Raw genomic sequence first — 7794 nt, 5'->3', positions numbered from 1 at the left:
CCCACCCACCCCCACCCATGTTTATGTTGGTCACTGAAAACCTAAACCCTCAACAGGCCTTTCAAATCTGTTCAGTGAAGCCAAATTTATGTATAAAGTTGTAGATAAAAATGATCAGCACACAGACACACAAATGTGTAAAATCAGACTGATATATATTTATTATAATAATGGATTTCATTTATATAGCACTTTTCGAGACCCCCAAAGCGCTTTACAATTCCACTATTCATTCACACACTGGTGGAGGCAGCTACAGTTGTAGCCACAGCTGCCCTGGGGCAGACTGACAGAAGCGAGGCTGCCATATCGCACCATCGGCCCCTCTGGCCATCACCAGTAGGCAGTAGGTGAAGTGTCTTGCCCAAGGACTCAATGACCAGGACAGACAGAGCAGGGGGTTGAACCGGCAACCTTCCGGTTACAAGATGAGCTTCCAACCCCCTGAACCACGGTCGCCCTGTATTACACCAGCTTGTGTTTGTTTCCATTACCACTTAAGATCTGTTTTATTTCGTGAGGCAGTAACCACGGAAACTCAGTCCTGATGGAGCTTTGACGTAAACACCAGGCAGGTCAGAGGTCGTGAGGGGAGGACCGACTCCCTGTGTGAAAGCTGTTAACAGAGACAGTGGTTCATACTCACAGCCAGAACAGCGCAGAGATTTGAGCTGTTTGATTTCATCAAATAAACATCTGCAACAAAGAAACTGACATTGAAATGAGACCAAGCACCAGAAACATTAGCGGTGCTGATGAAGTACTTTGGTGCTTGTGTTCATCGTCGGTGTTGTTGCTCTTTAAAAACAGTCAGATGGGATCATTTAACTTTCTTTTTGTCACATCTCTCAGATAACAGGCTGAATAACTGACACTAAAATACAGTCGACTTCTGCAGTCTGACCTCCACAGGGCTGTGGAACAGTAACTGCAGTCGTTTCATCGTTCCACAGTGAGGCGCTGCAGCCCAGACACATGCTGAGCCTCTGAACACAGAGGGAGGACGGCGGACTCTCTTAGCCCACACTCCTCAATCGTGTGCTCTCAGTTCAGTTTCAGTTTCAGTTTTATTTGTCATATGCAAGTTAGCACAGGGTCAACATTGCAATGAAATGTGTTTGAGGAGCAGCAGTCACTCAGCAGCATGGTACAGTAGAAGAAAATATAATAAAATAAAATAAAATAATAAAAAAACTAAATAGAAAAATAGTAAAGAGCAAAATATTAGAGAGACATGGTAAAAGAGAAAAGATGACTAAATATATATGTATCTATAAATATAAATATATGTACACTAGTGATTAAATAAGAAAATCTTGAAAAGAAATATGCCGGGGGGGGGCAGATGGGATATTGCACAGGAATGAGCAGCAGAAAATTACAGTATTGCACTTTTAAATATAAATATCAATAACAATAAAGTGGAGTGACCAGTGCAGATTATACAGAGTACTTGTGAAGCTGCAGGGTAGCTTCTGAGTGCGTCCTGTGCTGTGTGTGTTTAAGTGTTGTGGTAGATGGTAGAAACTGTTTTTAAGTCTTGTAGTGCGAGCAGACAGACTCCTGTAACGTCTGCCAGATGGTAACAAGGAGAACAGCTGATGTGCTGGGTGGCTGTGGTCCTTGATGATGCTGTGTGCTTTATGGAGGCATCGCTGGAGATAAATGTCCTGAATGGCAGGAAGCCTCATGCCAGTGATGTGCTCTGCTGCCTTCACCACCCTCTGTAGTGATTTATGGCTGCTGGCAGAGCAGCTTCCGTACCAAACTGTAATGCAGCTCGTCAGCAAGCTCTCGATTGCACACCTGTAGAAATTTGAGGTGATGTTGGCGTTCATGCCAAACTTCCTCAGCCTCCTCAGGAAGTAAAGTCGCTGGCGAGCTTTCCTGATAGCAGTGTCTGTGTGAAGGGTCCAGGAGAAGTCCTCAGTGATGTTGACTCCAAGGAATTTGAAGCTGCTGACCCTTTCGACCTTGACACCGTTGATGTGGATGGGCTGGTGTTCCCTGACTGGTCGTTTCCGGTAGTCCACTATCATTTCTCTGGTTTTGCTGATGTTGAGAGTCAGGTTATTTTCCAGACACCACTCGTACAGCGCCATCACCTCCTCTCTATAGGCCGTCTCATCATTGTCTGTGATGAGGCCTATGATGGTTGTGTCATCTGCAAACTTGATGATGATGTTGGACTCGTGTTTAGCAACACAGTCGTGTGTGAACAGGGAATATAGGAGGGGGCTAAGCACACAACCCTGTGGCGTACCTGTGTTTAGGATGAAGTGACAGTTCACTGTCACCTGTGCGATGAGCCACATAAATAAACCAGAACAGATAAATAAATACATGCAATAAATAAATAAATAGATAAACTTGCTTTATGAAAAAAATACATGTTGTGGAAATCATGGGGACCTCTGGTGGTCCTCCTTGGGCTCTCGTCTCTGGGGGGCCTGTAGATGTCTGGGGCCTGGATCTGGTATTTGCAGTCCAGGAGAGATCATCAGAGATCTGCACGCCCAGAAACCTCATGGAGTGCACCCTCTCCGTGCATTCACGGGAACCGTGTGGAGAGGGTGCACTCCATGAGGTTTCTGGGCGTGCAGATCTCTGATGATCTCTCCTGACTGCAAATACCACGGCGGTGGTAAAAAAAGGCCCAGCAGCGTCTCCACTTTCTGAGAGTGCTCAGGAGGAACAACCTGGAGGAGAGGCTGCTGGTGACATTCTACAGAGCCACCATAGAGAGCATCCTAACGTGCACATAACAACATGGTATGCAGGGTGCTCAGCTGCAGACAGGAAAGCACTGCAGAGGGTCATCAACACAGCCCAGAAGATCACTGGCTGCTCTCTGCCCAGCCTGGAGGTCATTGCAAACTCTCGGTACCTCAGCAGAGCTGGCAATATCATCAAGGACCATTCTCACCCCAGCAATCAGCTGTTTGAACTATTACCGTCAGGCAGACGGTACAGGTCACATAAAACCAGAACAAACAGATTCCGGGATAGCTTCTTTCCCAGAGCTATCACCATAGTAAATAAGCATAAAAACAACTGAAACTGCTTAGCTACACCATACTGTCACCGTCATTTATTATGCTGCTATCCTGTATATATTGTGCTATCCTGTATATATTGTACTTACTATTGTTTGTTTTAATGTACCTTTTATATTCTACATTTATATTTATTATTGTATTTTTGCACCAAGGGAGTGGCACTCCAATTTCGTTGTACCCTGTACAATGACAATAAAGGCTATTCTATTCTATTCTATTCTATTCTATTCTCCTCCATGCCTGCTTCTGACCTGGGGGGCGGGGCTATGGCTCCCCACACCTACTATTAGACACTTACACAGGTACACACAGACACACTCTGTCTTGGTTGGCTGCCTCTAAGCATATCGCGTAGTATCAGTCCTGTGTGCTGCTCAGTAACATTCAATATTTATTATTTACTCTTACTGATGCTTATGCTCGTCGTTGCCATGGTTTCCCTGATGTGTTGTTCACCTTAACTTTCCCCCATCCTCTCTTTCCCTCGTCTTTCTTTTCCCGTCCCCGGTCCTGTCTGTTCTGAGTAAACAAACAAACAAAAAGTGATGGGGACAAAATAATGTAACGTATACAGAAAACACATATGCTGTTTATTATTTTTGGCGTAACTAAACAAAAATAAAACATCTCAGTTTGTGATCCTTACAAATCAAAGCTGACATGTGGGACAAGTTGAGCGATTCTTTAAGAAGAACTGCGATAACGTCTGCTTCACCGGCCGGATTTGTTTAGCCGGGCGATACCGTATTTGGCAAGAAACATCTGGAGTCATGTGATTTCCTGCAAAAGGAGCAGCAACCAGGAAGTTTTATACCAACGGCTTTCTTCGGAAACATGTGAGACGTCTTTATGCATAACATAAGAGAAATTAGGATCTACTTGCTTATTGATGAGGTGCATTATTATCTTGTGGACTGTGTGTTTGTTGGAGGAGTGAGCAGAGACCGATCCAGAGTTCACTCTCGGCCATGGATCTGCACCCTCAGAGTAAGACACTGTTTGTTTTGCTGTTTTTGTTGCAGCGGCTTCACTGAACTGTTGCATGGAGTATGGACTAAATACCCCCTTTTTTTTTTACATTGACCTTGTTTTGGTACCGAAAGGCAAACACGCTATCTAAGAAAAGGCGGAGTCAGAAAGTTTATGTGCTGTGAAGGCAGGTGGACCGAAACTGCATCACTGATAACACGAAGGAATTCTTCTGTATGAATGTATTCATATAGAAGAAGACTTAAATGCCTGGAAGAAGGTCATCTAAGATATATATTACATACACCGTGCTCAAATGATCTTGGGCAAAAGTTGACTAAGCAGCTGTGAAGCAAACTGGCTGAAATGAAGCCCCATTAATGAGTCTTTAAATGTTCTAATTATTATTTTTTATAATTAGCATTTTCACAATAAAATACAATCATAAGTCCTTCCTCACCTTCTCTTTGGATAGTTACAAGGTGAAGAAAAGCAATGTTTTAGCAGTTTCCAAACACCGCCAGCTTCTTTTACACGCCAACAAAACACTACATTAAGGTAACATGATAGTAAAACACCTCTGTATGCAAATGTGCTGCTAGAAAAAGATGCACTCTCTTTCTAGGAGCAGTACCTGCAGCATGCAGGGGTGAATCTAAAAATGCCACAGCATTTACGCCACTACACTTAAACTCTTGTTACAGTTCTTCCTGATATAGTTTAGTAAAATATAAATCTACTACTGGATTAAGCAGTATTGTTACAGATTAAGGTGGCGGTACACTTAATCCATTGTTCTAGGCACAAGTAAAAACACACATGGGGCAGAAGTCCCCAGTGGGGAAAAATGTTATGCTGAACACTGAGACATTTAAGAATATAATACACTCACTGGCCACATTATTAGGTATAGTTCGTCATCAAGGGCTCTGCAGAAAAGCATTATCATTTTAAATGGAGCAGAAAGAAAACAGGATCATAATTAGTGTTTTTGCACTGTACATGTTCATCTGCATATTTTAGAGCGTGATGATGGGGGATCCTCAGAGCCGTCACAAGAAAGCAGTGGTGCTGGACAATCCTGCTGTTCAGGTCGTAACACATTGTTTTGGTGTCTGCCCACAGTTTTTGTGGGCAGTTCCAAGTTTTTTTGTAACATGAATTACACAAGTGATTTCCTCCTGAGTGGACTAAAAAAAATCAGGAGAGGCTAAAGCATGATATATTTTCTCTTCTTCGTTGTCTGCACTACAGTTGTGTACTTTACAAACGACTTAATTTCACCATATTTAATAATCACTATAGTAAACCTCTTACTATGTATATTTCTGTGTCTCTGCGATGTGTAGAAGACAATAAGACAAAGGTGTATTTAAATGCTGAAACATCTCCTTTAGATCGATATGTAATCTTCAGGAGATAAATTTGAGTGTTAAAAAACAAACATTGGCAGTTTTACTTTCGAACAGTGAAGACTGTTTGTTTCTGTCTGCAGGTTCTGCAACTGAACTCTCAGCAACAAGTGATATTCCCAACATTTCCAAAATGAACAGGTATCGTATCTGTCAGCAACATGTGTAACATGGAAATACTGTCTGAAAATTCAAAACCTTAAATCTATTGATTCAGTTTGTAATTCAGAACTTGGACACGAGGTGATGCTGTTTTGCTGATATTATGGGAGAAATACTTTAGATTCAGAGGTTGTGATGATAAATAAAGACTAGACATTTGTAGACGTGAGGTCCGAAAACCATTCCTTCCAATTTATGACTATATATCTTTAGCTGAAGTTAGGAGCACGCCAATTGCCCTCACTGAACTCCTCCCACACACAAGTTTTTGCTTCTGCCGCTGCCAGGGCTGCAGTCTGGCCTGATGGTACCCATCAACTTGCTGAACAGTCCCACATAATAACCAAATCCAACTGGAATCCTTCCTCAGCTTCATGGCCCCCTTCACCTCCACCATCTTGTTCGGGGATTATCACCACGACAGGCACCAACTTTCTTGTAACTACAGCTCCATGAAGCATAGGTGACAGTGAGGACGCATTTCCCAACCAGAAGCTGTGGGGCAACAACCCCTTTGTCCACTGGGAAAAGCACAAATGTACAGTTCACAAATTTGGGGGATAAAAGAATACCCACCCCTGCCCGTCCCGTCTTATCTTCAGGACCCTGGTATCAGTCCAAGCTGTGCAGCTCAGGCTCCCCCCATCAGTAAGCCTGGGATCAGACTGCCAGGGAACATAACACTTAGGATCACCGGGCCACACAAACTCCTCCATCAGGATGAGGTGCTAATTCACAGAGGGGGGAATTTGACCATATAAAACATATCGTCTCCTTCCACTGCTCATTTGTCTGCCATGCCATTTCTTCAGAGGAACATGTGTATCAAACATCCGGTAGTACTCTATTACAAGCTGCATCTGTCGTTGATCACTCACTCAGATTTAGTTTTTGAGACTGCATGTTTCACAGTAATGAAATGAGTGCATCTGTGTTCATATTTTTGTACATTTTTATATTTTATTTATATTTTATGCTCCTGCTGGTGATAGTTTTAGTTTGTGGACAATCATTGATTTGCTTAGCAAATCAATGATCAATCAATCAATCTGACCTTTAAAACCACTTTTGGTCTCTAGCTGTAACTTACATGTTTGAAAACTTGCACTATCATATATTGGTCTCTAAAAAGATCTAGAAAGTTAGTTCACAACCATATTTTCTTCTCTTCTGTCTTTCAGTAAATCAGACTCTGGTTTATCCTTAATGAGTGAGCAGTCTAAGAAAGCAGTACCTGTTGATTTCACAGATGAAATGATCTCTAAAAGGTGAGTCAGTAAAATTCTCCACTTGTGAACAGTCTAAATCATCTGATGTCAGTGTGTTACTTACAGCAAATTAGAGAAATATTCACAAACGTTTTGTGTCCAAGCTGCAACAAAATCCAGAATCAGAATTATCTTTATTTGGCCAAGCTGCTGCACACAATCAAGGAATTTGACTCAGATTCACTTTGCTCTCTACAAAAACATGTAAAAAATGTTTTTAAATGGGCAAAATATAAACATGCATAAATCCACAATGAAAGCATAAATACAAGGACAAAGGGAAATAAAAAGTAAGAAAAATATCGAAACTATAACAAACTACAAAATGGTATGAATAATAGAAATAAATAGGCAGAACATATTACAAACTGGATGAACATTGGATATTAAAGAGTACAAAAGAAACATTTAACAGTGTTTCCTGAAAACCCTCTGCTGTCTGATCATTTCCTGATAACATTTACATTTACAATAATTGATTACACAGCAGTGGAGAGTAGACTTTATCAAAGTAGATGTCTTTCTGAAAGTGCTGTAACTAAGTTTAAGAATATAATCCACCCACTGTTATCATCTTCAATGCCCTGTACCAACATAGAGCAGAGCAGCTATCTGAACGCTACTCCAACAGAGGTCGATTATCTTGTTAATAATTTTACCTCCTCACTACGTACGACTCTGGATACTGTAGCTCCTGTGAAAACTAAGGCCTCAAATCCAAAGTACCTGACTCCGTGGTATAATTCTCAAACACGTAGCCTAAAGCAGATAACTCGTAAGCTGGAGAGGAAATGGCGTGTCACAAATTTAGAGGATCATCATTTAGCCTGGAGAAATAGTTTGCTGCTTTATAAGAAAGCCCTCCATAAAGCCAGAACATCTTACTATTCGTCACTGATTGAAGAAAATAAGAACAACCCCAGG

The sequence above is a fragment of the Oreochromis aureus genome, linkage group 4 (assembly GCF_013358895.1).
Source record: "Oreochromis aureus strain Israel breed Guangdong linkage group 4, ZZ_aureus, whole genome shotgun sequence".
NCBI lineage: Eukaryota > Metazoa > Chordata > Actinopteri > Cichliformes > Cichlidae > Oreochromis > Oreochromis aureus.
Note: the sequence above shows the minus strand (reverse complement) of the source record.